Genomic DNA, 7,740 nt, shown 5'->3' with positions numbered 1-7,740 from the left:
GTCCTGCACCTGGGACGGGGCAACCCTGGCTATACGTACAGACTGGGCGATGAGACGCTGGAGAGCAGCCCCGCAGAGAGGGATCTGGGGGTTGTGGTTGACAGCAAGTTGAATATGAGCCAGCAGTGTGCCCTGGCAGCCACGAGGGCCAACCATATCCTGGGATGCATCAAGCACGGCATGGCTAGTCGGTCGAGGGAAGGGATTGTCCCGCTCTACTCTGCACTGGTGTGGCCTCACCTCGAGTACTGTGTGCAGTTCTGGGCACCACAGTACAAGAAGGACATTAAACTGTTGGAGAGTGTCCAGAGGAGGGCGACGAAGATGGTGAAGGGCCTAGAGGGGAAGACATATGAGGAGCGGCTGAGGTCACTGGGCCTGTTCAGCCTGGAGAAGAGGAGGCTGAGGGGAGACCTCATCGCAGTATACAACTTCCTTGCGAGGGGGAGTGGATGGGCAGGTGAGCTATTCTCCGTTATCACCAGTGACAGGACCCGTGGGAACGGTGTTAAGCTGAGGCAGGGGAGATTTAGACTAGACATCAGGAAGAGGTTCTTCACCGAGAGGGTGGCTGCACACTGGAACAGGCTCCCCGGTGAGGTAGTCACTGCACCAAGCCTGTCTGAATTTAAGAAGAGATTGGACTGTGCACTTAGTCACATGGTCTAAACTTTTGGGCAGACCTGTGTGGTGCCAGGAGTTGGACTTGATGATCCTTATGGGTCCCTTCCAACTCGGGGTATTCTATGATTCTATGAAGAGAAAGTGTCTCATACTCTGTTGTGAAGCTGTTACAACTCTGGGTAGCTAAGGACTGATGTGTGCATTTCCCCTGATTGCTCTGGGAGTAAACAGTGTACAGCTGAGCAGATGCTGGGTGAAGGCACGAGGGGGGTTGTTTTGTCTTAGTTTGTTTGTTCATTCCACGAGGTTTTCAGAGACTTCTGTCTTAGTTGAGAGTCGTAGTTCCTTCAAGATACCTCACCGATACTTCCTCTTAAAGTACACTCCTCATAGTATTTCTGAATGCTAAAGTGGCTCTTGTGTTCAGAATGAGCTACCTGTCCTTGTGTAACAAATTTTCTTATAAGCAGTACAAGTGCTTTTGGAGTAGACCTCCTAATTATCCCTACTCACTGTGCTTTGGTTTGTGTTGCTGACCAGTCTTAAAGTATGCAAATAAAATTACTTTTGGATGAGTTGAAACCAAAAGATATCCTCCAGAAACACTGCAATAACTATCAGAAACTTGATCTGTGAAATCAGACTACAGCTTGTCTAGAATACTTCTGAGATATATGTAGAATGGATGTACAGTCATTAGCATCAGCAGTTTAATTCTACAGATTCTCTTTAGCTACATTAACAAGTAATATATAACAAAAGTCTTATTTATTGAAGAGGAGAAGGCTTGTGATCTGTTGCTCATGGAAGGCATGTCTGTTGTACGTTTACTACTCTAGCAGTAGATCATCTACTTAAACATGACGTTTTAACAAACTCTGCTATGGTTTGGTCATACATGTACAACCTGATGGTCATCTTTTCTGAACCTGTTTATTAAAGGGCTGATTAACCTTTTATCTTCTGAAAAGCCTTGGTTTCACTAGAAATTGTCTTTAGGTCGCTGTCTGCTAATAAGGAAGCTGGACCACTAAGGAAAAAGGATCTTTGCCTGTTAATAAGATCTATGTAGTTTTGTCCCTTTTACTATCCATTGGGACAATGTTTTTAGTAGTCATTTCCGCAAGGGTAGATGACAATCCTCCTTGTGCTAAGATTTTGCATTGCTGGTTTCCATAAGGATAAAAGAACTGTTAGAACACATCCAAAATTTTGTCAAAGGTTGTTTGTATATTCAGTTGATTTCAGAAAGACCTGGTTTGCAGGTGATGCTAAATGTTTTGGCATCTATTTGCAGCCCATTTCTCTTGATTTGCTTCTAATGACAATGAGTTTCTTTGCAGTGTGAAGAGGAAGCTAGAGACTGGTAACTCCGTGACTAGACTCCGTATTAGAAAGCATCCCTAGAGCTTTTGTCCCAGCAGCTGTTTTGGCTGTTTGAATTATATTGCTTTATTTGTATTCATAAGCCAAATCAAAATTATTCCAGGTGAGGGAAGAAAGTAGGTAACCTTCTAATATTTTCATTATTCTACCCCTTAGGCTCTTGTTTTCAAATGTTTATTTAACAGAAATTTCTATTAATGCTACATGATGTGCAATTAACCTACCTACTGAATAAATAAATAAATTTGGCATCACTATGTTTTTTTGCAGTTTAAGTACTGCATACTATTTTGTTATGGTTGCAACAGTCGTTGGATGTATTGTCAACAGTTAGCATCTCTAGACATGAAGCTTGTCGCATACAGGTAGAGCAAATTATCTTTAGGAAAAGATAAGGTCTAATGTGCACAACATGAACTTGAAGACAACATTTTATTTTTTATTTATAGTGGGGCAGAGAAGACAAAGAAGAGGAAAGGAATACTTCAGTGGAAGCCCAAGTCTTTACTGGACAGTTGATTTATCAGTTCTAGATGAAGTTTTTCCCCAGTAATGAAGGTCCAAGAGCTGGAGCATAGCCGATGTATTTTTAGTTGCAAGTTGGCAACATCAATGGGACTTCAAAAGTCTTGAGAAAGTTGCTTCAAGCTAGTTTCATTCCTAGTCTGTAGAATGAGACTGCTTCCTCTACCCACAGTTGTCTTATCTACACAGATTATATAAACTTTTGTGGTCAATGTGATCTTGCTTTGAGTTGTCCAGTGCTTACTATGAAGTAGCCCTGATGTCTGTCTTTACCTCTTTTAGGGGTACAGAAAAATAGAACAACTATGACCAATTCTCAAAGACTACAAATCAAATTTAATTAAGAGTCCAAGCCACAACAGTTATGATCAAACAATCAGAATTAGTTTTGTATATAATTCTTGTCTCTCATGTTGCTCATTGTCGGTTTTGAAACTTTTTTCAATTTTCTCCTATTGGATGCAGTCTTTTGTCTCAGACTGTGAAGATTGGCTCAAACATGCCAAGCAGGCAAACTTTTTAGAAAAAAAAGAAATCTCTCTTTAATTAGGGTAATCTTAAGTGTTGGTTTTAATACCAATCAGAGAGAAAATTCAGAAATAAATTATTTTTTGAAATTCATTAAGTGTCTAACACTGAGGATGTCTTTGTACCTGCTCAGCCTAATTGGGATATTAGTAATCATAATTATTCAACAGCTTTGTAAAGTTTTCACATCATTGACTACAAATGGAGTTATAATACATTCTGTACACGTGCTTCAGTGTGTTTTGGAAATTGTTTCCCTGGCATCTGAAACTAATTAGTGTTTCAGACAACCTAGTAAAGGTGCATATCAAGGCCTCGCTGTCTAGAAAGTTATTTTGATTATATAAAAGGTTAAAATGGTAAAGAGGATTTTGTGAGGGATTTTTAGTTTACAAAGTAAGTTCTTGAGGGTGGTGATGGCTTTTTGGGGTAGAGTATAAAAGACATTATGGCATTTCTGTGGTAGGAATGCTTGTTAAGTGAAATGCTGATATATTCTTGTTCCTAGGGTTTGTGGAGGAGTTGCAGGGCTGCAGGGTTATCAGAGTTCACTACAAGGTTAGTAGGTAATGTATCTTACGTACTCAAAGTATGCTAGGTTTCTATGTTGTAGCATCTTTGGTAATGAAAAAAAGGCATTATGGGAACAAAAGTCCTTAGAAGCTAATGAAAGAATGGGCATTTGACATAAGATCAGGTGTCCCTGGATCTGTAATTGAATATCCTGACTTTTATTCACAGCTATCTTGTTTTAATTTTTTTTTTTTTTTTTTTTACACAAAGCTAGATAATAGAAGTTCATGCCTTAATACTTTGATTGTATAGCACAGGTGAAGAGTATGCATATCCTTACAATCAGTAAGAAAGACATGAAACGTGAAGAATCTGAGTGCCTGCAGTGATGCCTCATATTCAGTAAGAAAGTTGACTGTTCGTAATCTTGAAGTGGCAATGTTTGCATCATAACATTTTTCTCACCAAATCTACCAGTTAAGCTAGAATATTGATTCTAGTTTCCTACTTAAAATTTTGAGTTGACAAAAACATTTTTTTCAATGTACTTATTAACATTAATGTTTTTTCTTCTTTACAGCTTTGCATTAGTTTGTTGATCTCCCATGGAATGTGTGTTATAGGTTTCTAGGTAGTGGTAACTTCAAGTACAAAACCAGGTATTACAAGCTGGACCACATAGTGTTAAAAAGAGGGTTTTCTTTAAACATTTCATACAGTTAAGCACACTGCTCCTTAAAACTTTTAAAACTTGCTGTAATGTTGTGCTGAACCTACAGTAACAGCATCGAACACCTCACAACATAAGAAAGTTAATATAGAAAATGAACAGTTCAGCTTTCAATAACATAGTTGCTGACTACAGGGCTTTCCTAAGCATATCCTTCCAGCTCCTCTTTTCTTTTTGCTCCATGATTGTCTAAGGAAATATTTACATGAGCCAGTTTTAGTTGTGAAACCAGATGGATACAAAGCACTTAATTTCATGTAAATGTTACCTGATCATCTCTGAAAACTGAGTGCTACGTTTTGGCTGACCCACAGACTTTGCAACTTGAAAACATTACTTTGATGTCAGTCCCTTCTCTCTGACTCTGGAAATGTGTCATTTCTGAAGCTGCTCAAAAGCTCAAAAATTGCATCCAAATTGTCATTCAAAATATTTGATGTACTTAGAAAAATCTGCTTCATGCCTGGTCTGAGATTTTTAAAATTAGTATTATTTATTTATTTATTTATTTATTGGTGGGGAAAAGGAAATCAATGGTGACAAGATGCAACTTTTACAAGAAATGCCACATCAAAACCTGGAAGGTTAAGACACTTCAGAAAGCCCTCTACCTTAATATTTTTCCTGATTAGCGTATTCACAGCTATTATTTTCTTAGCCAGTTCTTTGTAACACTACTTCATGTCCTTATGGCTCAAAGTGCTGAATTCTGAAATGGTTTCTGTTTGATTCTGGTGGCAGCTTGCTGTCTGGGAAGGACAGTTTCAGGTATAGCTTTCCTCACAGGCCCCCATCTCTTGCCACCTGCCTAAGTCTGACAGTTGAGCACCAGCTGGGAGTTATGACCCGGAGAAGCATAAAAGGGCCGGGAGAGACAAAATGATCCATCAAGTCCTACTTGTAAGTCAGGTCTCCAAACATGCATTTTCTCCTCTATAAATTCAAAATTAAAATACTAATGGGCGTTCTTTTGTATTCATCCAACAATTGGTTCATTAGGTAGGTATGTACAAAGAGGCTCTGCTTGTCAATGCTGTTTGGCTCTAAAAGGAGGAAAAATCGGTAGGGGTTAGGCTAGTCGCGAAATGCCCCCACCCCTTTCTTACCTTCCCTCCATGTCTGCTCTGTGAGGCTGGCGGTAGGTAATACTCATCCTGCATAGAGCTGGTTTTCATTGTGAGTATTCTGTCACTAGTCACAGCTGTCAGGTATGTCAGTCATGTAGTATTGTGGTGGTGTCAGAGACATAATCAGAGAGATTAGGTGGACACAAAGAGCTCTGAATGAGGTGGTAATTGCGTTCAGGGGGAAAAGAGAGTTAAAGAAAGAAACTTTCCTTTCTCACAAGATCCATTAAAGAGGTGACAGCTAATATATTAAAGCTGGAACAAGATAATTGTGGTAAGAATCTTTGTGTGTTCTCCCTAAAATGCAATGTGCTCACAATAAATATTCAAATGCTTATTTTGTGTTGTGAATACCAGATAACCATTTACAGTGAAATGCAACCTCTTTCAAAAAGTTTAAATTCATTGCCAAGAATGTTCTAGGAACAGTTATAAAACTCAAAAGGAATATTGGTGCTATGCTGAATCACAAAAATGCCATCTTATGAAAGCTTCTTTGCAGGGATTTTCTTCAAATTGGTCTAAGAGATGGAAAAGAAATAGAGATGCCAGCCATGGGCCATACTCTTCCAGACTTTACTCTTTGAGTGGTACTTTGAATAGTACCTCTCCCCACACCACCCCCCTCTTTTTCTTTTTTAAACAGTGTGACTACTTGAGTAACTGTTTACATGACACTTGTGCTGTATTAATGCCATGCTTCAGAATTACCTGTAGGATCCAGGAACTCTCCTTCCCTCTACCCCTTTCCCTTCCCTGGCCTCTGAAAGTGTGGTTGTTTTTTTTGTTTTTGCTTTGTTCTCATTGCCTTCCCCCACTTCCGAAGCACCGAATATTGCTACAAGTGTACACACAAGGTTGGCAGAGTGTATTGGTGGGTTCTTTGGGAATAAAGTCTTCTAAGCACCTGTTTGATGCATCTTGCCGCTCAATTTGGGGACAGGTCCTCTGTCCCCTCCACTCCAGGTAGTTAGGTATGAATATTTTGTTTTCTTCATGGTTTAAACATTTTACTTTGAAACTCTAGGAGCACTCTAAATAAAATCTCAGCTGTTCCAAGGACGTAAGAAATTGTTGATACTCTATTTTCCTGTTCTTATGCAGGTACACACATATTATAGATTTTGGTCATTTAATGTGGGCCAATGTTACGTTGGTAGGGTGTTTGGAAAAAATGCAACAGCCCTTGGAGTATTGTATATTAACAGAAGAGATGTTACATAGACCTTTCCGAGTTAAGAGTTAATTCCATGGCTTCTTGTGACTGTGGAAAACTAGGCTTCCATGATAAATCCCATGGTCTTTGTGTTCTCAGTGAACAGCTACATCGATTTCCTGGCATTGCACAGCTGCTGACATATCGAATGGTTAATCTGAAATCAACAGCACTGCTGAGTAGTCTTCAGTATCAACGAGTATAAAAATTATGAGTAATGAGTATAAAAGCTAAAAGCAACAGTAGGGACAAAATCAGTCCCACAACAAATATAAATAATACCGTACCTATTTCACCATTGTACCATTTGCCATCAGAAGATGTGAAAAACACAGTTCTATTTCTGTCCGTTAACTTCGCGGTATCTTACCAGAATTTCAACATTGTCTGAAGTAAGAGTCCAGTCTGGTAATCTTTCCTCACAAAACTCTCACAGGCTTCAGTGACAACTGTGTATGTACAGCAGATGCCAAATTAGATCCTACAGAGACAATGTTTTCGTGTCTCGATACTTAAAGCAGTATTTTTCCATTTTCTTCTGTTAGCATGAAGTTCTAATAAGCCTTCTTACAATGTGAAATGAGAAACTAGTGACAGTGAGATAACAGTTAGTTAGAAAATCTTATTTGAATGTTTCTTCATAGAAATGAAAGCATTTTCAGGTTTCTCCTGGTATTTATGGATGGCAATGGTAGGTTTCCAAACCTCCTTCTTGCTGGCTATTCTGATTGGTGCTGAAAGGGGTTGAGAAGTGTCACCTCCAAAGACAGAAAGGTTTGACATATTACCGTTATACCAATCCTGCAAGTACCTTGGAGATAGTCGAGTCACTGTGTGTTGGTACAATGGATTCATCGGTCTGATTCTGTGATACAGGTAAAGCACTTTGATATAGGTTAATTCAGGCTGTGTTTACAGAGATTGCTCTGATCCCTTTTCTAGGGCAGTATATTTGTTTTCAAAGAAACAACACCTAAAAACCTTTAGAGAATGAAAACCCATTCCTCCCTATTTACAGAATAGTATTTTTTTTCCTTTCCAGCTGAAAGCCTGATAAAATGCCTCACATTTTCCTCATAATCCTTTATGAG

The sequence above is a fragment of the Cygnus atratus genome, chromosome 2 (genome assembly GCF_013377495.2).
Source record: "Cygnus atratus isolate AKBS03 ecotype Queensland, Australia chromosome 2, CAtr_DNAZoo_HiC_assembly, whole genome shotgun sequence".
NCBI lineage: Eukaryota > Metazoa > Chordata > Aves > Anseriformes > Anatidae > Cygnus > Cygnus atratus.
This window is presented reverse-complemented; position numbering follows the sequence as displayed.